General features: G+C 40.8%; 1 pseudogene; it reads right to left on the bottom strand.

Annotated features, from left to right (window-relative positions):
- Positions 1-1,415: 1,415 nt before the first annotated feature.
- LOC148016373 (eukaryotic translation initiation factor 3 subunit B-like) lies at positions 1,416-21,089 on the bottom strand (annotated as a pseudogene).
- Between the last annotated feature and the right edge of the window lie 1,760 nt (positions 21,090-22,849).

Genomic DNA, 22,849 nt, shown 5'->3' with positions numbered 1-22,849 from the left:
ATTTCCTTAATGATATGTTCATCAACAGAAAAAGAATCATAAACAATGGTAACATGACTCAAAGAAACCCATACATCCCCAAGAGCCAATTGACTCTTGGGCTTGTTGAGAATATTGACTAGCTTTTTCACATTGTGTATAAAATACTAATCATGCATGCTTGAAAACTCTTCATTTAATAATTTGCTTGAAAGAGGCCATCCATCCCATCCAATCTCATATCGAGCACCATGCTTATTTAAATAATTATCTAATATTGCTTTTCTTCGTCAACTATCTCCATCTAATGCATGTCCAATAATAGGGCCTACTTTTGATTTGAGCTTCTCATCCCGTAATGTCAAAATTTCAATCCACTGTCTATGAATAAAACTTCTGTAAAATCAATTACACGTACAATGAGCAGCAACAAACAAGTGTGAAAGTGCTTCATGATGTGGATTTGCTACAAATACTCTTGCATAACTACCAATAATACGAGTCTCAAATGCATCAACAATGATATCATAACCTACTTTTCCTTCTCCAACTTTAATCATGTGTGATGTCCCGCATTCATGGTTTGAAGGCTTGTATGCATCGTTAACACCATATTGGGGAATATGGGAATTTTCCATAAGTTTGGGACACATAGTCAAATCTTTGGATTTGTCATAACTTGAACACTATAACTCCAAATCGAGCACTTTATAGCTCAATAGATTCCATTTTCCAAGCGCTTTCCGATGATAGGTCAGATCATATCATTTTGATAAACTTACGGGCATGTTATCCGGGTGCCACATTTTTAGTATTCAAAAAATGGGAATTGGGAGATTCCCAAACTCATTAATCTTGTGTTAAATCCAACGAGAGTATCATCTTTAGGATTCCACCTATGATGAAAGTAGTAAAGGTTATAAAATCTTAAAATTTTATTGATAATATTTTTTGCAAGTCAAAAGAACAAATATTTTAGTATGTTTACCTTATCCGCTTCTTTATAGCGGCCTCATCTTCCACCAAGATAAAGGGAATGTTTCCTATAATACCATGTTTTTCTTTTGCCTTTCGATATATTTTAGCAATAGCATCAAATATATATCCATGTATCCCATGGATAAAGTGGGTGGCTTGTCTATGGCCTCTTGTTGTCGTTGAGAGTGAAGGGCCATTTAGGTTAGCAGTCAGGAACTCATGCAACTTTGGTCCACCCCACATCTTTGCAACCTCAAACAAAGATTTTGTATTTGTACTATATCATTGATGTTCCTTTGAATGTACCATGTTTAAGTCAAAATAGTATATAAATCGAACCTTGAAGGGCACAAATGTAACCATGTGTCATCGTACTTGCATCTTACACAAGCAATGATTTGGTCTCTGAAGTCATGTAATGTCGATGTAATGACTTCAAAATCTCAATGAACTCAGCACTAAGTAGTGATGGAGGATGACTTTTTCAGATTTTTAGCTATCTCTTCCTCTTTCTTATCACTAATTGGTGATGGAGAGCAAGGACACCATAAGAACTACATGCAAAAACGCGCCACACTTAAAACTCAATAGCAATAATTCATGTTAGCTCCAATTTTCACTGCATATAACTATTACTTCCAAATACTTAAAACTCCATAACAATTCCTCTCAACTCCTATTTGCACTACATATATATTTTAATTCTAAACAGGAGCTTCTATTAGATGAAAACATGCAATCCACTACTCCAGGCATAAGTCAGTGTGGGTATGAATTCAACCCATACTACTCTGGCAACACTTAAAACTTCATAGCAATTCAAGTCAACTCCAATTTTCACTGCACATATATGTTAAATCCAAACACCAGCTTCCACTAAATGGAAACACATAATGTACTACTCCAAGGCATAAGCTAGCTGGATAAATTCAACCCATTCTCCTTACCTAGAAAAGCCTACTACGAAGTCAATTAAGCAATTTGCCACTGAAAGACCAGATATTAAAACCATTCTCAATTTGATGTACATATGTGATTGACCTTGACACAAACTTGATTACAAGTAAAAGCAAATGATTATAGATCACACTACTTAGAAGAAAATGGTAACTATTCTATAGTGTACTATATTTTCCTATATCCTTTGAACCAAAACCATGAGAGTTCTAAAAATCATTACCTTCCTATTGGATCCCAATCTACATCTATGGCCATGAAGTGGTGAGCTATGACGATTGTTTCCAATTCATCAGCATTGTAGAAATCTAACTGCCCATTGTATGCCTTTAGTCAACCCAAAACAATAAATTGCCCAATTGGAGACCAATAAAGGAAATTTACTTGCTTACCCTTCAAATTTTTGACTTTGTTACTCGCCCCACATTGTTTGGACTTTTCATAGAGTAGAGTGTAACATCTTGTCTAGGTCCATCTCCACGAATGATGGCAAATCTGTGACCTTTAGGCTCCCCTGCAAATGCAATAATTTTTTCATTTTTTCTTTCTAGTTCCAAAACCATGGAATTGGAATGTCTCTCTCCTAGATTCAGAGCAATTCAAATCCAGTGTATGTACTCTTTTTTTGTGTACCTATCTACTTTCATGACCAAATAATCCCAATGCTTTGCTAGTACATTTTACAATCACTACCACTGAATAAGTCCTTTTGTATGAGCTCCTCCCTATTGGGGATCTACACTAGACTTACTTATCAAACTATGCAAGAACCAATTAAAGCAGCAAGTCCAGTCGAGACACTCCAAAAATACACTATTGTGAATGATAGAGATAAAGGGGGTGACCTTGCTCAACACAGTAGAAACAATGAGCTAGAAGAAAAAAATGATGCACAACACAAAAAAATACCATTCATAATAGGAAGACACAACAACAATTACGACTTCTAGAAACAATGCATCTTATGAAAGTTTAGCATAAGGCCAAATGCACTCACTCTAATAGGTTTATTTCCTCCATTTCCTTCAAGAACAAATAAAGCCATGATAGAGTCTATGGGGGACCAACTAAAGACCATGACATTTTCTACTACCAAGGATTTCTTATCAAGAAGATTCATGGTCTCAGTCTCATACACGTTGATTGCATTCTTGCCTATTAGAGCAAAATACTTGTCATCTCTATATGCACCAGCATGAAAGCAACCATTAATCTCAATTAACTTAAACTTATAAGAGAGAAACAAAGAATAAATAGAGAATTATTATACTTGAACACTAGCTAAGAGACACCTACCACACCCCCTAATCCACAAGTTGCAAAATCATCTACACTTTCCTTAAATTCTATAAGCACTTTCCTAGCCCTCACATCATAATAAATTAAGTATCATCCTCTAGATAAACATATCTAGACATCAATAGATACTTGTGCAGGTAGTTTTCCAAGGAATAAATAAAATTCATCAATAACCTATGTATCTCTAGGGTTGCTTGGTTCATGACTACTATAGGTCACAATCTATTTGTCTCTTAGAGAGAAGTTAATCAATCTAACCTAAAAGAGTAGATCATAGAATTGATACAAGAGCCATCATTCATATTTAGCAACATTCCCAACTTACAAACCATAAACGAGAGAAGTTGAGCCATACCTAAGGATGAATGTATCACATTATTTGGCGCACCACCCCATATAGCTACACGTTGTTTATGAATTGTGGAAAGGTAAGACCCAAGGGGAGCTACAACTATCTAAACTACAGAAAATTCAACTTACAGAACAGTGATAAACAAGGTCAAGTTTCCCTGATCTAGCATCATTCCAATAAACTTTAATCTCTAATCCAAAGCAAACAAAAAATTGGTCTCGGCCTTGTTTATCTGTCACCCAAGTTAAAAGATTTTCCTGAATACACGTAAATCATGATGAGATCATACCTAAGTAGTCTAGAATGGTATAGATGCACCTGCAAGAGTAGCTACATGCATACCCCAAGACTATAAGGTGTGACTTTTGGTGGTGCCCATTTGTTTGACACTTTCATATACTTGTCAAATTCATCAAACATGTTGATTGCAAAAACATGGGACTTATCCAAATTGTAGCCATTAGTTTGTTCTCTAGCTATTTGAGACTCTTGAATGCATGAAAATTATATAAAGTATAAGTTCAAAGACCAAATGCATGATCCAAACCTGGACTTCTATGTATACCGCACAAACAGAAATCAAACAATGATTCACAAGTTGGCATTCTGTAATGTGTCCACCTGTTATCTTCAGGACACATCTTAGCAGTCCATCGGAAAGGATGTCTAGAAATCTCCGCCCGGCACTCCCATGGAATGTTACGGGGTTTGCGATCTAGGGCTTTCCGCATCTACCACGTAGCGGAAGTATTTCGGCTATTCCCACTTAGGACCGACCTGAATTAGGGATTTCCCTATTGGTCATTTCCTAACGGCAACTAGCGTTGAACTCGAGTGAACTACTTTACGTAGAAACACCAGGTCCGAAGTGGATTCACGCTGCACTTGGTTCAAGGAGAATGGGAAACAAGAGGCATGTGAAGCTCAACCTCTCTGCCATAAGGCATAGTCCCATTCCGTTCCCCTAAAACAATATAAATCGGGATCATCTATAACTTAGACTCTAGGTCAACGCTCTTGCTGTTCATGTTCTTTGAATGATCTTCCTGTTGTCCATCGTGATTGAGAAAAGTTCTTGGCCAACCGGGACCACCCATTCGTAGGACAGACCTATGGCCACATCCTCTGTACTTTCCTCAGGTTGTTTTAGTTATTTAATTACCTAACACATTTAGTTGGACATGTGTCAATTAGCCTCCTTAATTAACCCGTTAGGCACTGGTTCCTTCACGTAATCATAGCACTTGATATAGAAAAACAATGTCAAACAAGTTCATTTTTCAATAGCTTATCATATTTATATTTCAAAATACATAAAGTCCAGCCCGTAGGCTTACCCATAATCCGCCCAAAGGCTATCCAACAATCGACAGGGATCACTAATCCAAGATTTTGCCCGTAGACTAGTATGCGGGCCTCGAGATCCAATCCCAAGTCATGTTAGCCTCTTGTGCAAGGCCTGAAAATGGAGGGATTTATGGCCAGAGCCCCCCCTAGCACCCAAGCGTCCTCTTGCTCCAAGTAGCGCTCAACGGAGAGACCTCTCGTGGCGGGTTCGGTCCACCTTCCCGGCACACTTAACAACCTTCTTGGTTAGGGTCAGGCAGGCAGTCAGGGGTAACTGAAGCTGCCTCTCCCTTCAGGCCTTCAACCTGAAGCATTAGATATCTATTTATCCTTTAATTCTTTGAGCAAACAAAGCAAAACAGTGCTCTTAAAACTGTTACAAGCACAGACAATTTCATTGGTCGTTATTTTTGGCCAACTGCTAAGGAGTGAATCCTTCTTTTCAAATGCATCCAGCACTCGATCCAGGATCAATTGCGACTTGGCAAGATCTCCAAGGGTTTGTTTGTCAACCCTATATCTAGGGTTAGGGCCCTACCCTATTAACCTGACTTAGTCAATACCTTAAGTTCATATATTATTCCAATTTATAGATGGGTCCTTTGCTTCCAAGCAAATATCTAATCCCCGTGTCTTGGTCACTTTACCCAAGAAAGGTACTATATCAGGACAATTTTTCATCCTCTTGCAAGAAAAACTTACGTAAGAATCTACCAATTCTCATTTCGAGGAATTGGCCATTCCCTTGTGATCAAATCACAAGATCATGCAACTCTACAACTTGTTGCACAAGTGTTGCATCAATTATGGGACTATTTACCCATCGAATGGAGTCACGAAACAATCTGTTCCTAATTGCATTAGGATGACATTGTCAGTCCTAGGGTTTCAAGCTTCATTTTCTTAGTGAGAGATTCTTAGGAAAACCCTAGATCACTTCTCGCAAGTATGTCCTACTGTCCCTACATTCAGTGAATGTGGGCAAGTATTTAGGGTATAGGAGTTTCAGTTTTTGGCAATACGTGCGACTAGATAAATGTCTTCACTATGCTAACCCTAGTCAGTTCCTTGGGATATGTTGCATTGAATTGACCCTTTTCTAAATGAGTACTGCACGGTTTTAGGTGTTTAGGTTTATACCAATTTAACCTGTCTATTCTTGAAGATAATTACTCTATCATTTCCATATCCACATGAGTCATTGTCTACACGTAAGTTGAATTTCAAACCCTAACTTTTCGGTTTAAGATCAAGCATAGGTTAGGCTATAGGCTATAGGATAATTCCAATTAATCATTCTATAACATGCGAACAAGATTCATGCTAAAACATGCAGCCTTTTACTACTTTCATTTTCGAATGAATTTGTCGTATGCAGAACTTACACACCCTTCTGTTAAATTAAGTTTTTAGACCACTTGCCTAGTTAAATTTTCTTCATGTAATCCTAGCAATTTCCTACGATTGCTAATAACTTTCTTTAAGAATCATTTCAAAAAAAAATTCAATAATGCAATATGTGATTTATTCCTTCCATGCTTAATCGGAGTGTACTTTCATAATTCTGTTTTGTAAATATGGACATTAATCTAATTTCAATTCATTGCAAGGCACAAAAACTACTTGCTAGAAATGCATATCAATCTTCTGCTCACTTTATTTTATTCGTTTTATTGAAAATACTAATGGCCGAACTCTTATGTCGTGAGCTAGTTCTTTTAAATTAACCAAAGTATTTAAGACAAAAAATGCATCCTATCTCCAAAAATCATCCACGCACGATTGAATTATAAAAATATAAAATAAAAATTAGGAAGAAAAATCCAGACTTGTGGTGAGATGTCCACGTGGATGTTAGGAGACAATCCTCCTGCGGTTGCGCCTTTTGTGCCTTCTTAGGGGCCATTGCGAATTCCACCTTTTTGCCTTGGACGTAGAGTTATGATCTTGTCTGTCTCTAAGAGAAAAGAGGGAGGCTAAGAGAAAAGAGAGAGAGAATGAAATTTTTTTCCCTCTTTGAAGAACTCTAAGCTTGCCGTCTTTCTTTCCCCCCCGGCCCTCTTGGAGAAGGTCCTCATGCACGAGTCCCTTCCACAAGGAGTCGTCTCTCTTGTAACTTGGGTGCGTAGCCATGAAGCAAAAGCCAAATCATGCGATGCCTCCCAAGCAAAATAAGGTCCAATCGAACATGAATACTGCTTCAACCGATGGAGCTGTTGGTCAAGGAACTGCGTCACTTGATAATTAGGTGCGTCCGATAAATCCTGCCCTGATGGGAGGCCTTAAGGACGTAGGCTGACTTCATTGGGACGGGAAAGGTATTCGACGAAAGTCTATGATAACTAACCACAATTTAGTTTACATCATTTTATCATATTGGAAATTGTGTTTACTTGCACTTTGGCATGTTTTGAACGAGTAAATTGCACGAAAAGTTTTGCATTCATGCAAGCAAAAAACATGAAGGACATTATTGGTTGTGCTCGTAATGCTTTAGATTATGCACTAACATTAGCATGCTTGAAGGTACTGACAAATGGGTTATTAGAACACTTATGCATATTTTTCATTAAGCTGAAATTATACTTTTTTCTTTGCATTACGAAGTTTGTGAAATAGGAAAGGTAGAAGTAACGGCTTGAATCAAGTACATGAAGTTTATGAATTGCTACGATAACGGTTAAGTATATCTAGGCCATGGCAATACTAAAGTATGTATTACACCCCTATAAACCTTCAGAGGGAAGTGGTTCACTTTTGCATTAGGCCTGATAACTTCATGTCCTCCACCCAAAAGAAAAATACAAGTTTCTATTTGTATTTTTCATAAGTTCATCGAAATGAATTCCCAAAAGCAAAGACCTACATTGCAGCATTGTCCTAGGGAAGAGACGCCTCTAGATTACGTGGCATCATGATCAGTTTCAGTTGTGCTGCTAGGGATTCATCTTGAAGATAACTATAAATCACACATACGAAATACTAATAATTGCTCAAGAGCCATTCAATAAAAATGAACCCTATATACGCAAGGATAGGGCTCAACTCAACTTATTTAGGGTTTTAAAGAAATGAAGCCAATCTATTGTTACTTCATAGGGGGGCCATGAGACAAATAAAACACTCATTGGTATCTATTCTAAATCTAGCCTTGATAAAGCTAAAAAGACCTTGAAAATATCACAACACAATATTAGTGAGTTTGGGAATCTCCCAATTCCTATTTTTTGAATACTAAAAAGGTGGCACCTAGATAATATGCCCATAAGTGTCTCAAAACCATATTATATGACCTATCATTGGAAAGCGCTTGAAAAATGGAATCTATTGAGCTATAGAGTGCTCGATTTGGAGTTATAGAGTTCAAGTTATGACAAATTCAAAGATTTGACCACATGTCCCAAACTTATGGAAAATTCCCATATTTTCCAACATGGTATTTCACCTTTAACCATGACACAATCTGATGTTAATACAAGAGAGTTCAAGTGTCTTCTAAGATAAGAACCTAGATTTAACGGCTAGCAAGCTAAGAAAGCTACCATCTGCGAACTATCAGATATAGATCCAATTGCATAATTGCTCGTTCCCTTCACACAATGGGGGGGACGAAATGAAGGTATTCCCTATCCTTCAGAGGATATTGGAAATTATCGCCAAGGCAAAAAGGACAAATGCTAGGGTCAAGAGAGGGACCCCACCTTAGTAGATGTCTCAAGTAGTCATCTGCACCTTTGTTTGTGCTTGTAGATTTAGGAATAGTGCTTCAACTTATTATTATTAATTTTTTTTAAAGAGAGATTGTGTAACCTCAAACTCATAAATGAGCATAGTGAATCAAGTTGAATGCTTAGAGGGTGCGCCAAACCACCCCCATTTGACCCTCAATCCTAGCTAGGGGGTTCTAAATAGTCATGATGGGAATGTGGACCGAACTCACCATGAAAGGTCTCTCCGCATATTGGTTTGAACGTAGGAGGACACTTGGATGCCAGGGGGGCTCTGGTTGTAAATTCCCTGCCCCAGATCCTACTCAAATGATCAGCGTGACTCAGGATAGATTATCGAGGGGCCCTTGTTACTAGTGCAAGGCAAAAACTTGGTGGAAATTAAGTGCATCCTTACGGATTGAGGATATTGTCCCTTTTGAACAAGATTTGTATCTCTGATAAATTGCCAATAGTAAGTACTTCTAGGGAACTTATTTGAAATTTTTTTCATGTCAATGCCATAAGATTACATGAACGAACGCTGTTCTAAAAGTGATAGGGCTAATTAGACAACTAAAGTACTCCAAGTGAGGGAAGCGGGAGGACAGAACCCCTGACGGGTTTGTCCTATGGCATGGTGGTCCCAGAGAACCGAGAGGCTTCTCACAAGGTTTTACTGATAATCGAAGCTTAGAAATTGTTAGGTTAGAACCCGAATTCATGCCATTTTAGGGGACCGGAATGGGACTATGCCCTATGGGCAAAGAGTGGAGCGCCGCATCCCTCTCATTTTCCATTCTCTTTGTACCAAGTGCGACATGGGTCTGCTTCGGCTTGGGTATCTCTGCATAAAGTAGGATGTCCGACACTAGAATACTGTCAGGAGACCTTGACCATTAGGGACTCAAGTTTCAAGTTGATCCTATTGGTTCAGTCGTGAACATTCCATTGCCAGGCGGACTCAAGAAACCCTAGGCGACAAACCCTATCACATTCCATGGGAGTTCGAGCCGGCATCGCTTAGACTCATCTCTTGATGGACCGCTAAGAATGTGATTGGACAGTCAATAGGTTGGCATGCTACAATTCTATTGTGACTCTCTTTTAGTTCTCATTGAAATATTTTTGGTTACCCCACATCTTCTTCTCTAGCTCTTCCATGTTCATGCTAGCAATGACAATGTTAGCATAATCCATCTCCATCCCATTGCCTTGTTTGTATTGATTTATGTTTGTGCTATGTGTTCCATCATCTCTTACTCCTTGTTCAGCCCCCTAAATATGCTACATGCATGAAAGGGGGAGCATATGCCACATGTTGGTAGAAAATATTTCCTTTTTAATGAACTTTATATAGCTACCCTGGTTAGTAGACCATGTGCCATGACTTCCTATTGACAGATCCTCTCTTCAAGTTTCCACATATTCAAGAGGTTCTATGTCTTTCATTTAAGGAAAATGCTATTAAAATTTGAATTGTTTCTATTTTACTAATGCTTCTAGTTTGTAAGCGACTCAAATAACTTTGGATGACTATTTGTGCTTGTATGGATGCTAGGTATATCCCACACTTTAGGGGAATTTGAGGGGAATTTCAAGATTTGGAGCCATGGCATTGATTTGAATTGAATGAGATTCTTCTTTTTTTTAATGTGACAAGGAAATATCTATATTGCTAAAAATGATATTTTATCGCTACAACATATAGGCTCAATAGCGACGTTTAAAGCGATGGAATTATTCATGGAAAAAATTACCCCCGTCATCGCTAATTTGGTTAGCGACGCTGATAGCGATGCTAATAGCGATGCTCATAGCGATGGTTGCAGAGTAAATTTCCAAGGCAAATAGCGATGGTTACAAAGAGGAAAAATTTTGGGTGGCAGGCCATGCAGCCTTGCCACCCTTCTAGCTATATGCACTAAATATTCTTGCATAATTCATTTGCCAATGTCACCTACACCTAATGTCTAAAAATTGTGTATCTGATTTTTTTAAAAAAACTGACTTGTACTTTCGAATGTATAGCCATGTGTATCAGTTGAAATCATTTATCCAACCGACAGTAGATTCTTGCGAATTTTGTTTTGCCATCTGTCCAATCGACAATAGATTTTTGGTAATAGAAGGTACATACAATACATCATGTAGACTCTTCTTTCTGTTGTCATAGCTACAGCAGTCTACCTTCCTATTGGTAGGTCGTTTCGCACTCGTGCCCAAAATCTTTCCATCCCTTTCAGCTCCAAGTCTTGCATGACTTCCCGAACAACGTCCTTATGAAAATATATTTTCGGGATGAGAAGCTCATATCCGCACTACATTCTCCTTATCTTCCAAAGGGCAATAGTGCTTGGTTTCCATCTCCTCTTCTTCTCTGGTGGTCATTGTGCTCAATGGAGAGCACCTGTTGCTACACTAGAGGAGGCTCCACCTTCTGCTCTAGGTGGCGGGCTTTGCCATGAGGCCTTCCCATGGCTGAGAAATGGAGACATGCTTGCTTGGAGCCTGCCATGCAAGCTCGAGGAGGGCAAGATGGAAAAGAGACATAGGTTGGGGTTCCCTCCTTCTCCTTTGTAGTTGTCCCCTCTCTTTTAGTGGATACGGTGGCAATGGTAGCGGCAGTGGTAGCCCCTCTCTCTCTCTCTCTCTCTCTCTCTCAATCTCCCTTGTGTTAATCTGTCTCCCTTCTTCTCTCTATACATCTCTTCATCAACAAAAAGAAAGAGAGAAGTAAAGAAAAGAGAAAAACAAAGAGAGAAGAGAATGCATTTACCTCAAAGCTTGAAGAAGAATCTTTTTGCACTTCTTACTTCTTCTTTTTCTCCTTCATGGGTTCCCTCCTTCTTCTTTGCAGTTGTCCCCTCTCTTTTTGTGGTGGATTGGCAGTGGCAGCGACCTCTCTCTCTCTCTCTCTCTCTCTCAATCTCCCTTGCGCACGTTGATCTCTCTCACTTCTTCTCTCTATACACTCTTCATCAACAAAAAGAAAGAGAGAAGTAAAGAAAAGAGAAAAACAAAGAGAGAAGAGATAATACACTTACCTCAAAGCTTGAAGAAGAATCCTTTCGCGCTTCTCTCCTTCTTCTTTGCAGTTGTCCCCTCTCTTTTTGTGTTGGATTGGCGGTGGCAGTGACCTCTCTCAATCTTCCTTGCGCACATTGACCTCTCTCACTTCTTCTCTCTATACACTCTTCAATAATAAAAAGAAAGAGAGAAGTAAAGAAAAGAGAAAAACAAACAGAGAAGAGATAATGCACTTACCTCAAAGCTTGAAGAAGAATCCTCTCATTCTCTCTTTTCTTTACTTTCTTTCTTCATCTCTCTCATTCTCTCATTGTTTTCCTATTTCTCTCTCCCTCTCTCTTGCTCTCTATTTTTTCTCTCTATCTCTCTTTCTCCCTCTCTCTCTCTTCTTTTCACTCTCCTTCCTCTCTTTACCTCACCCTTCTTTTCTACCTCCTCCTCTCTTCCTTCCCTCTCCCTCTCTCTATTTCTCTCCCCCTCTCTTTCTCTCTCTATTTCCCTTTCTTTGTTTCCTCTCTCTTTGTTTCTGCCCCTTCTCTCTCTCGTTGTTTCTCTCACTCATCCTCCTCTCTTCCTCCCTTCATCTCTCATTTCTCTCTTCCTCTTTCTCTTTGTTTCCTTTCTCTCCCTCTTTCTCTCTTCCTCTCCCTTCATTCTTCTCCCTCCCTTTTTTTCCATGTGTCTCTTTGCAAAGAAAAACAAAAAAAGAAAACAAGAGAACACAAAAATAAAGCAAGAAGAGGCAATGTACCTACCTCAAAATCCTGAAGATGAAACCCTTTGTACCTTCTCTTTACACCTTCCCTCCCTTCTCCCTTGCACACTTCTTTTTCTTCTTCGTGTATAGCATCAACGGCGGTGACAATGGTGATGAGCTCCCCCCCCCTCTCTCTCTCTCAAAGCTTTAAGCTCTCTCGCTCTCTCTTTCATTCTTTCTCACAAATGTTTTCTTGGCAAATGTTATGCTCGGGTTTTCAAAACTTTTTCCTCAGACCGGCGTCGCTATTTGCATCACTAATAAAATTAGCGACTCTAATAGTGACGTAAATAGCGACGCTAATAGGGACACTTTTAGCGACACCGCTTTTTTGCATCACAAATGGCCGTCGCGATTGCCCCATTCCCTTGTATTGTATTTGTGGATCTATAAACTATTTGAGCTATGTGAGTAAGAATTTAAAGTTATCAAAATGCACAAATGTATCTTACAACACATGTACATTTTGGATGCATACAAATATATCCATTACAAGTGTGTATCAACATTGTCTTATTTGAGATTGACTACATGGCTGATGATGAGGCCTATCAATTGTGATGTATATTACTTAACATGACTATGTTAGATGTTATATTACAAATTTGTTTTGATTTGTTGTGCATGCACATTATCCTATGATCCATAGCTTCATAATTTTATCTAATAAACACAGCTATATTAGGTGATATATAGAAATTCTCCTTGCTTTACCATATAGGCACTTATTTTATTAATTATAGCTTCACATTTATCTAAAAAAATTAAAAATCTAATTCGAATTAAAAATTTCCTAGTCACTAACTAGAAAAGTTTCTACATTTACTAGATATAAGCCTAGTTACCATCTAGTTTAGTGTCTAAAGTTCCTTGTGATGGAGCTCGAGGAGTGGTGCTGCGTCGAGTATGTCTCCGCAAAGCGATGAAGAACAATATGTGAATTTCGCTACTGCTACTGGCGCTTATAATGACACTGTAGCTCAGCTCTGATTATATGTCCGTGAGGGTGGTGCACATCAACCTGACGGTCTCGCGCTGGATGGAGTGCGCGTCTGCTGGCGTATCGATAACCTGCGACAAGAAGTTCAGGATTCACTAGGGGGATAGCAACTTGGGCAGCTTCGCCGATAGTGAGGCACCATCTGTCGACCAATGCTACAACGCCCTCAGACCCAACATAGAAACCAACATAGAAATCAACATAGAAATCAACACCCCTCACGACAAGACCTTCAACTACGTGCTCCTCTCAACGCCAACGCTAGGGTCGACCAGGTCAAGTCCCGCATCATCGCCTACAATGGTGCCACCTACGCATGCTACGTCGCTAACCAACAGCAGTTCACATGTAGGTGCAATGTTAGCTGCAACATTAGCCTCTCTTGCTACGGGCCTGCTTGATTTTAATTATATCCTAATCTTGCAATATGCCCTGTGTACCACATCTCGCAAAACTCAAGTGGCTATGGCCACCGCCACACCAACGGTGGCTAATATGTTGTCTAGAATATCACAATTCCATTCATAATAAAAGTGAGAAAAGATACTAGACTTGTCATGATGATTAACCACAATGCTTCATAAGCTAGACATCTAGCATAGTTTACGTAGACAAGAGCATCATAAGGAGGTCAATCTAATAATTGAGGAAAAGGTGGGTGCATAAAGAAGGGAGGTGGAATCTGGATTGATAAGGTTGTGGTAACAAAAGAGTGATTATCATAGTAAATAGAAAATGAATAATATTGAGGTTGATAGAAATCAAGTTCTCAAAGCATTTTCATGATCTAAATAGTATTTTCTACAAGGGAGGCAACAATGCACTTGGCTTTTGTTATGAAAGATCCATTGAATTGTGTTCCTTGGTGCTCTAATATATGGTTGCACCTCCCAATAGGAGAAGGTGGCCACATGAAGACAACCAAGTTAAAATATCTCTACTCCATTCAACATCACATTAGGCCATGTGAGATTTATGGCCACATCTAGAATGAACTACGAACTTACAATTAGAGAGTCTTTAATGTAGTAGAGAAGGTGCTTGAGGGCTTCCAATGATCTTGGGTAGGATTTTTAAGTTCTTTACATAGAATGCTCAAGATATTTAGATAGGAAAATGCTTGGTATAGCAAAGATACCATGTGCATAAGTGATAATGCTATGGATAATTAGTCCCAAGAGTTGGGCATATGTCTCAATCATGAGAGGTGAAGCAATGGGGCTATCTAGTTTGGAAGTGGTAGAGGAGAGAAAGTAAAAGAGCATGAGAGTTATACACGCCCTTCCAATTGTAACGTGTCCACTGGAACCCTCTAGGACACGTCTTAGCAGTCCATCGGAAAGGTTGTCTAGAAAACTCCACCCGGCACTCCCATGGAATGTTGCGGGTTTTGTCATCTAGGACTTTCCGCGTCTGCCACGTAACGAAAGCGTCCTGGCCGTTTCCCACTTAGGATCGGCTGGAATTGTTGGTCATTTACTAACAGCGACTAGCGTCAGACCTGATCGAACTACTTTACGCAGAACGCCCGGTCTGAAGCGGATTCATGCTGCACTTGGTTCAAGGAGAATGGGAAACGAGAGGGATGCAAGGCTCGACCTCTCTGCCAAAAGGCATAGTCCCATTCCGTTCCCCTAAAACAGCCTGAATCCGCTTCAGACCGGGCGTTCTGCGTAAAGTAGTTCGATCAGGTCTGACGCTAGTCGCTGTTAGTAAATGACCAACAATTCCAGCCGATCCTAAGTGGGAAATGGCCAGGACGCTTCCGTTACGTGGCAGACGCGGAAAGTCCTAGATGACAAAACCCGCAACATTCCATGGGAGTGCCGGGTGGAGTTTTCTAGACAACCTTTCTGATGGACTGCTAAGACGTGTCCTAGAGGGTTCCAGTGGACACGTTACAGTTGGTATCAGAGCCGACTTATAATGGAATTGTTTTCATAAGATTTCATTAGAAGTGGAGTAAAGAAATTGTTCCTGTCCAAACATTTTCTCATCTTCAATACTGTCTTGCAGAGTTACGAGGCGTGGAACAAGTTTTTGGTGTTCCGGATCATGTTCATGACTGCGATGCATTCTCCGCATTATAGGCAGAGAATTGAAATGATGAACATCTTGGAACAGATTTATAACCCATCACCTCTATATATAGAGCGAAGATGGACTGGGTCTTCAGGAATCTACTACATAGCTGCCCACCGGTTTGCTTATCTACAAACCAACTTGAAGAGGATCAAGTGGTTGGAAGATTTGAAAGTCGTGAAGCTGTTCATTTTTGTGGAAGCTCACGTGAATTCGACTTTGCATATTCGAGGTCGTAGAGTTGAATTAAACTCATATGTTTATGAGGAAGTAACCCGTGTAATTCCAGCCGATAGAGTTAAGGTATTGGGACGCCATGGGAAGTATGGTTTCCAGCGGAAAGGATATCCCGAACTTCCGATGAATTATCGATTCCTAAATATACATGACCCAAAACCTTACTACTACACAGTTCCTGTAGACAAATCCAATACTATATTGTTTTCCCCAAACTAAATGTAATGATTGGATTAGCATCACTCGAGATGTTGTATGAGGCTACGCCATATAAATATAAATAATGACTTCTTTTGTCACTATCCGAATTGTGCATCAAAGTTGTTGCAAAAAGTTAAGTTGCTTCATGAGTTACGAAATAGTTGAACTAAAGGTAACTAATGTCAAGAAAACCTTTACTCAGGCGCAACCCCAGGTACAAGTTCCAAATTCACCCCCTACGGCAAGTACGACTGTGATCCAGGAGAAGAAGTTCCTCCTCAAACAGATTAAGCCACCCGAGTTTGACGGGAGAGGCATATTCGTCCAGTCAGACGCTGAGATTTGGATTGAATCTATGGAGAACTACTTCGAAGCCGCTGGCACTGCACCTACCAATCAGGCCATGCTCGCCAAATTAAAACTCACCGGTGAAGCCAGACTATGGTGGAAGCAATGGTGCAGGGATCAAGGGATTTTAGAGGGGTCCGTTACCTGGGAGAAGTTAAAGCAAGCCGTGCAAGGGAGATATTTGCCACCCGCATATCGTACACAGAAAATGAATGAGTTCTATGAGCTAAAACAGTTAGGACTCACGCTTGACGCATATTACTCTAAGTTTGTCTCACTCTTAAAGTATTCGCCACAAATGGATACGACACAGCAGGTGTCCAAATTTTGCGCAGGCTTAAATCCACCTGTAAATACTCGTCTCGAATCTATGAGACCATCAGATCTGCAGGATGCACTCATTCGAGCAGCACCCATAATTCAGGAAGTGCAAGCTAAACCAAGGAGTATTAAGAGTTGGACTTATAGCAACCCAAGCAGGGGAGCATTCAGACCCCAGGTTAAGAGAGTTCAAGGCCACAATCAGGGACAAAGAAAGAAAGCAAGGACAAATAACGTCAACAACTTTGTTCCTACTCACGGTAATGGCCGAAACATCCGATGTTTCCACTGCAATGAACTCGGTCACTTCAAAAAGCAATGCCCCAAGCTCAGCGAGGGACACCGTCAAGGTATTGGCCGCGGGCAGGGAGCCGCCGCCCATGGAAGGGGAAGAGCTGCCTGCATTACCAATAGGCAAAGATGTGAAGCAGAGGAAGAGGAAGATCCGACTATGGAAGCGGATTTCGAAAGAGCGACGGTCCATGCCGCTCTACACAAGAAGGGCCCGAATCGCCAGTTCTCGGTAATTCAAACGCCGTCGGACTATCAAGGTAAAAGTTTCAAAACCTTGATTGATTGTGGCAGCACACATTCCTTTATCTCACCAGCGTGTGCTAGGAGATTAGGAATAGCCACAGTAGAAGCACCTACCCTACTTGTGGAATTGGCAAACGGTCGTGAGGTAACTTGTGCTAGGCAAACTGCTAAGGAGGAGTTCTATCTGGGAGGAAAGAAAACCTCAGTCAAATTCAGAGTCATGAATTTAGGCATCCATGAGTGTCTACTCGGGATGGATTGGCTTAAGCCTAATGACGCCCACATTCACTGTGGAAAGGGTCAAGTTTCCTTTCGAAACTCTGACAGAGAGTTTGTTACGACTCAAGGTGAGGCAGGAGTGCCGAAAATTCAATTAGCCAAGGTATCGCGGATCATAAAAGGAGTTAGGAAAGGATTACCCGTTTACCTGATCAAACTTAACAAGTTAGATCAAAAGCAAGAGGCTCATGAGGGACCCTCTTGGCTAAAAGAATATGCTGACGTATTCCCTGAGGAATTAACTGAACTCCCACCTCCAAGAGAAGTTGATCATGAGATAAGGCTAATACCTGGAGCTGCGCCAATTGCAAAGAGACCTTATAGAATGTCCATTCCAGAGGCTATTGAGTTGAAGGAACAACTCAAGCAACTGTTAAACCAAGGCTACATCAGACCTAGCAATTCACCATGGGGAGCTCCAGTCCTATTCCAGAAAAAGAAAGATGGGACACTTCGACTATGTATTGATTACCGTGGGTTGAATCAATCAACAGTCAAGAACAAGTACCCTATTCCTAGAATAGATGAGCTTCTTGATCGCCTTCAAGGTGCAAAGATCTTCTCCAAAATTGATCTCAGGTCAGGCTACTATCAAATCAGGATCAAGGATGAGGATATTCCAAAAACGGCCTTCAATACGAGATATGGGCACTTTGAATTCTTGGTTATGTCATTCGGCCTTACAAATGCACCTGCCACTTTCAATAGGTTAATGCAGGATATTTTTAGGCCATATCTTGATAATTTCGTGCTTGTCTTCTTCGACGACATTTTAGTCTATTCTAAATGGGAAGAAGATCATGAACCCCAACTATGAATTGTGTTGGAGACAATGAGGTCTCATAAGTTGTATGCAAAAATGAAGAAATGTGCATTCTTCAAACCGCAGATTGAATATCTAGGATTCATCGTATCATCAGAAGGAATATCAGTAGATCCAGCCAAAGTCAGAGATGTACTTGAATGGCCAATACCAGTATTTGTCAAAGAGATACGTAGTTTTCTTGGCTTGACAGGATGGTATAGGATCTTTATCAAAAACTATGCTTTGATTGCAGCACCTCTTACCGACTTACTAAAGAAGCAGACTTCTATTACATGGTCAACTCCCGAGCAAAATAGCTTCGACCAATTGAAGCAATGTTTGGTATCAGCACCTATTTTGAGACTTCCTGATCTCAGTAAGGAGTTTGAGGTAGTAACTGATGCTAGCATTCTTGCCTTGGGGTGTGTTCTTATGCAAGAAGGTCATCCAGTAGCATATTCTTCAAGGAAATTGAAGAGTCACGAAAAGAATTATGCCACTCATGATCTGGAGTTATTAGTTGTCATCCATGCTCTAAAGCTTTGGAGACACTACTTGTTGGGAAACAAGTTCACTCTAGTAACCGATCACAAGAGTCTCAAATGGATTTTTACCCAGAACGAGTTCAACATGAGGCAACGTCGATGGATTGAAGTATTGGAGGAATATGATTTTGAAATCAAGTATCGGCCAGGAAAGGAGAATGTGGTTGCCGATGCACTCAGTCGCAAGGCATTCCTAAACTCCCTAATCTTGCAGAATCCATCAACAGCCAGATCTCTGGCTACAAAAGTATCTATGCCAAGCAACCCTATACTCGATTTAGCTAGAGAGGAAGCATGCCATGACTTAGCTTACCAAGCAATGATGAAAGAAATATCTACCAAGGATCAGAATCCGAAGTTGCAGGAAAAGTATCATGAATTTTCTGTTGACAATGGACTTATTTACTATAGAACAAGGCTATGTATACCAGCAAGCCAGTCACTTAAGCAGAAGATATTGTGGGAAGCTCATGACTCCCCTTTCGCAGGACATCCTGGCTATGCAAAAACTCTTAATGCAGTCAGGAAGAGCTATTATTGGGAGAGGCTCAAAGGTGACGTCCTCAAATATGTCACCGAATGTTTGTCTTGTCAACGTATCAAGGCTGAACATGTCATGATGCCAGGAAAATTACAACCACTTGACATTCCCCAAATTAAATGGGAATTCATCAGTATGGATTTTGTGGTAGGCTTACCCCAAGTCCAAGGAGGATACAACTCCATTATGGTTGTAGTTGACATGCTTACTAAGGTTGCACACCTGATTCCAGTAAAGACAAACTATAAAGCCTCCGATATTGCAAGAGTGTTTATCAAAGAAATATTCAAGCTACATGGGCTACCTAGAAGGATCATTAGCGATCGAGATTCTCTTTTCACTTCTCACTTCTGGAGAGCTATCTTTGAAGCTATTGGGACTCAGCTCTGATTTAGCACTGCCTACCATCCCCAAACAGATGGACAAACAGAGCGAGTAAATCAAATCATTGAAGATATTCTTAGGGCTTACTGCTGTCGAGAGCCAAAGAGATGGATTCAATATTTGCCGTTAGTAGAATTTGCTTACAATGCTTCTTATCAGCAGAGCATTCAAATGACTCCTTTTCAAGCATTGTATGGTCATGATTGTCGAAGTCCTCTAAATTTTTCTGATCCTACCCTGAGAGTGGAAGCTTCAAGACAAATGTTGGAGGACATGGATGACCAAATAAGGTCAATAAGACAAGACATACAAGCAGCCAAAGACAGACAAAAGGCATATGCAGATTTAAAGCGCCAAGAGAGGATCTTTGAAGAAGGAGACATGGTCTTCATTCGTGTACGCCCCAAGAAGAGTTCTTTATCTCTAGGTAAATACAAGAAGCTAAGTCCAAGGTATTGTGGTCCGTATAAAATACTCAAATGCCTAGGACCCAATGCTTATAAATTGCAACTTCCGGATAACCTAAAAGTTCACAATGTATTCCATATTAGCCTCTTGAAAAAGTATGTACCCAACCCAAATCATGTACTTGATGACCAACAAATCGTAATGCCTAGTCAAGGAATCCTTGAACTAAGGCCGGAAAAGATTTTAGATGTCAGGGAGAGACAGTTGAGATCTAGAACCTTGAGAGAATGCCTCGTCCAGTGGAAAGATTATCCCGAAGAGGATGCTACCTGGATGGATGAAAGCTCTCTCAATCTTCAATATCCCCAGTTTATCTCAAGATGAGGACATCTCGATTCTTCTAAGGGGGAGAGAATGTAATATTTCCATGTACCGTACCGTAAATATTACTTCCCACACGCCGTGCAAACCCTGTGCAAGGGTATCTCTCGCATTGAAATTTATTGGCAGTATAATATGTGACCCACGCGCGTGAAATAGGGTCCTCCGCTTTGGTAAATCAAGATCGGGAGATCAAAACCGCAAGCCGCACGAAAACACCCTCTTGGGAGGGACAATTTTAATTGAATTAGTGCAAATTTTTTTTACTATTATCCCTTCCCCCAGCCGATGCATGGCTGGAGGAGAGGGAGTGTGGAGGGGGGGATGGCCAAGTGAAGATTGCATGGGGAAGCTCTCCACGTGGGTGGAGACCCTCTTCCCCACCCCCAAGGCCTATAAAAACACTCCCCATCAAGGGGGTGTGCTAAGGAGAGGAGACTGTGGAGGGAGGAAAGAAGGAAGGCCGTTGGGACGTGAGGGAGAGGGAGAAGCCGTGTGAAGGAAGGAAGGCCGCCACCGTGCCGGTCGCCGCCAGCACCGCCGCCAGTCCAGCCGCCAGCCGTTGCTGCTGCCCCAGTCCGTCCTGGCCGCCAGGCCGCTGTCGCTGCCGCCATCCGTCTGCCACAGCTGCCAGGCAGCTTCCACCCGCCGCCACGCTGTTCACGATCTTTCCCCCCACGTGGTTCAGTGAAGCAAGAAGCTTCTTAGAAGCTTCTTTGGAAGCTTCTAAGAGGGGCCTCCTTAAAGGCCCTTCCCACCACTTGTCCCAAAGGGCCTTCCCATAGGCCCTTTCCCACGACATCTCCCCGAAGATCCATTAATACCCCTTCCCGGGATTTTGGGAGAGGGGACGGTGAAGCCATAAAGACCCCGCATGACCCATCGAAAAGGTCCGCAAGAAGATTTTAAGCCGCTAGCCGTCCGAGGTTAAATTCCGCGCCAATTCGAGTTTTCTTGAAGACTCCTAAGCTTCCGTCGCAAGCACCATCCCGAAGAGGAATTCTCCCGCATACAAGGATAAAGGCAGAGGTCGGAAGGCCGTATTCCGAGAACCGTCACTCCGTGGACCACAAAGGCAAATTGGAAGTCGAATTTACGACTACGATGGCCCCAAAACGATCACAAGGTGCGACCGCGGGAGGCTCATCTCCGAACGTGCAAGTGGACATCTCCCCGACTCCACAAGTCTAGGTTCTTCCGAGTTAATTCCGCATAAGGAAATGATTAGGCGCGCTTAGCCCATAAAAAGTAATTGCATTTTTACGCTTAATATGCATACGGAAATTGGAAAGAAATACATCTCTTGAACATTAGGTAAGATTGAAATTGTCATGAATTTGAATGATTAGAAGGTTAGATGCATGCAGTTTTGGTACCGTTTCAAGGCAATGAGTCTAAACCTAGGCAAAGAAATGGAATTTATGAGTGCATTATCTTCGTCCTAGACATGCTAGAAATAAGCGTATACTGCACATTAGGTAACATACTTCTCGTAATGATTTCATAGAAAAAAGGTTAGCATCATAAGGTATCATTCGGAAAGAATTAATAGAGTACTAAAGTGTACGTATGGACTTGCAAATAGCTTGTAAGACCTAGTAGATCCTAGGGAAGTTAGCGTACAGTTTAACAAACATTTTACCTTACCAAGGAAAGATAAAGTTATCATGGACCATGTGTTGCGTGAAAACAATAAACCGCATGCTTATGCGTATTGGTGGAATTGTATCTATTGTTCTCCGTTAGATTTAGTTTACTACTTTAGAAAGATCATCCTTGTCGCAAGACAAGCATAATTGAATTGACTAAATAATCTAAACCACAAGGATTCGTGGGACATGATTGAGTCAATATAATAGGAATCCTAAGTGTTAACTAGGGTTTAGTACAATAATAATTCGACCTAGCTTTAGACGGAAACCGTGAATCTAAAGATCCTACACACGTTCACAAATTGGCGAAACAATTAGATGTTCATGCTTGAAATGATCTAAGGTTTTATCCTAAGGATCATGACGAAACTCCGACGGAGTTGCATATTTCTAGAACCATGGACCAACATAATTAGGGATGATTTGAAGGATACCCAATAAAACCCTGTTACTCGATGGAGGTAAACTCCGTGATCGGGAAACGCTTAGTAATGGATAGAAGGATTCCGTGGAATAGATGCAATAATTGTGCACAAAGCCGCAACATTGTATAGTCTTGGAATTTGTCCACAAGAGAGTTTTTGTCATCTCTCGAAAATGAGGTTGGCAAGTTATTGAAAGAATTTAACTTACAAGAGGATGTCTAATCATCCTGTTACTCACTTTTGGAATAATTTGCCAAGGAAAAGGAAAGTTAAGTATTTGCCTTGAAGCAAATGACC

Source organism: Lygodium microphyllum, chromosome 23, assembly GCF_053477565.2.
Source record: "Lygodium microphyllum isolate KBCC chromosome 23, Lygodium_microphyllum_v1.1.10, whole genome shotgun sequence".
Classification (NCBI taxonomy): Eukaryota; Viridiplantae; Streptophyta; class Polypodiopsida; order Schizaeales; family Lygodiaceae; genus Lygodium; species Lygodium microphyllum.
Note: the sequence above shows the minus strand (reverse complement) of the source record. Positions and strands in the feature narration are given on the sequence as shown.